The 2,031-nt window shown below is 36.4% G+C and overlaps 1 long non-coding RNA gene across 3 annotated transcripts in view; it reads right to left on the bottom strand.

The window, feature by feature from the left end:
• LOC138032178 (uncharacterized) overlaps positions 1–1,778 on the bottom strand; it is a 13,892-nt gene extending 12,114 nt beyond the window's left edge. Inside the window, exons 1-4 of one of the 3 annotated variants that reach the window (XR_011128295.1) lie at positions 1,708–1,778; positions 1,139–1,342; positions 478–590; positions 68–99 (exon numbers count right to left, since the gene is read on the bottom strand). This is a non-coding gene — a long non-coding RNA (uncharacterized lncRNA). Of the gene's footprint in view, positions 1–67; positions 100–477; positions 591–1,138; positions 1,570–1,707 lie in introns of those variants that run through there. The other 2 variants (XR_011128297.1, XR_011128294.1) reach the window with 2 other exon arrangements.
• Between the last annotated feature and the right edge of the window lie 253 nt (positions 1,779–2,031).

Genomic DNA, 2,031 nt, shown 5'->3' with positions numbered 1-2,031 from the left:
AGCCACATGGCACGAGCTGGTGCATAAAAACAGCAACATCAAGGAGAATGGCTTTGTGTGTTCGTACCTCCTGTTCTGTGGGTGAAGGGACAGTTAATCCTTGGAGAAAAGAATAAAGAAAAATATTAAAATTGGAATCAACAAGAGTTACTTATAAACAGATTGTGTGGCATGACTCCACTTAAATGGGTCTCGATCAAGGGCATGTTTACACTGTATTGCTATAACAATTGTAGAATAACCAACAGATAAAGTAAACAATTACTCTTGAGAAGTTCCAACAAGTTACTATCACGTTACTTAATATATGTGCATGATGTAATTTGATTTAAAAGCCACACCTCAAGTTGTGAACCTTGCAGGTCCTTGTAATTTTCTGCTACAGATTTGCATTTTCCCAACATATTTAGCTTGCATTAATTTATTTTGTATGCATATTTGGGTGATTGTGCGTGGTAAGAAGAATGACACACTTACCACTAGAGAAAAGCCCCTGGATTGAAAGGGAAAATGGTCTTAGAAATGTTGGTAAGTGCAGCTTTCCTTTCCCGAACCAAAGTCCAGCAAACAAACGATTTTTACGGCTCGATCTGAGAAGAAAAATATATTAAATAAGTAGATATTAAGTGCTTATACTATTAAGAGAAGTCAAATAATTATTGTATGATCATGGAATGTTTGGCTACCTGAACCAATTCTGGTTATGTAAATAAATAAGTGCATCAAACAAATACATGTATACTATACAGTTCCAGGGTCCAAAACTATATGAAACCTCTTCAAAAAGGAGCAAACTGGTGACTGACTTAAATGTTTAAGTAGCGAGATCATAAAGCTTGGTTGCCAATTTTATATTTCTATCCATTTACTCTAAAATTTCCATTTTACAGTCAAAATGCAAAATTTTATTTCATTATGCATCTTCTTTAGTGTACTTGTGGTAAACCTCAATGAAGAAGCTGATAGCACTCAATAAAACAGATTGGATTGTTTTGTTAATAATATCTAGTCGCATAAATTGTACATTTTAATTTAACTGAAATACAATAAAATCTATTATATATAACCAAATAGTGAGTAGGAATCCTAGTCTAATAGTAGAGTGCTTGATTATGCTAAACAAGCCATGTACATTAACCTTTCCAGTGATGGCAGTTCATTAATTGTGAGATAAACTGGCCAGACACTAGCATCTGAAGAACGCACAATTGCTACACCAGCAGGAAACCTCCTTCTTTGAAAAGCATCTGATACAGTTCGCCATCATAAATATCTTCAATTGCTTCTGGGTCAGATTTGGTCCTGTTGAAGTGATAGTTGAGTTTTTCCAGAAAGTTGGTGTCTAAATTGAAAAACAGAAATAGCACGTGAGAAAGTCAGGGTGATCATGAAACTACATGTATAATTTAATTATTTTAAAACTGTATACTAGTACATGTATCCCCTGCGAGCAGAGTCTCTTTCGATCTTCCTAGATACGTCAGGAAGAGGAAAGAAGACTCTGCCCGCCGCAACATGAATGAATGAACAAACATAATTATGCTTTACAAACTTTACAAAACGACGATACACGTCCTCGTCTGCAAAGTACGACGCAATACATATGTTTTGCTATCTCGATTTTTTTATTTTGAAGCAAATGGTCAAAATCACATCCATTTTCGGCTCTTACAGTCTTACGAGTAGCATGGCATGACATTTTCTCACTTTCACATCATCTTCTAGCAAGCTGGAATTTGTGTATCTCCTGTGTTGCCGGGTCAAAGAGCAAATGCTCATCTTCTCGTCAAGTTTAACGCCTGGACAAGTCAAAGGCTCTTGATTTGAAACCCAATCACAAGTTAACCATCGTATTCATCTGAAAGACTCCTGCGTGTCTTAAATTTGTTAAGACCCTCTAACCGTGCTGTAGAAAATTTGCTACAAAGAAAACTCTGAATCTGGGAAGCGAACGATGCACGCTCTTCGTCGTGTTTACATTTGACTTGTCCCTGTCGCATTGCGTCGGGTAAAAATTAGTGCAGTGCACTC

The sequence above is a fragment of the Montipora capricornis genome, chromosome 14 (genome assembly GCF_036669925.1).
Source record: "Montipora capricornis isolate CH-2021 chromosome 14, ASM3666992v2, whole genome shotgun sequence".
NCBI classification, from domain to species: domain Eukaryota; kingdom Metazoa; phylum Cnidaria; class Anthozoa; order Scleractinia; family Acroporidae; genus Montipora; species Montipora capricornis.
Note: the sequence above shows the minus strand (reverse complement) of the source record. Positions and strands in the feature narration are given on the sequence as shown.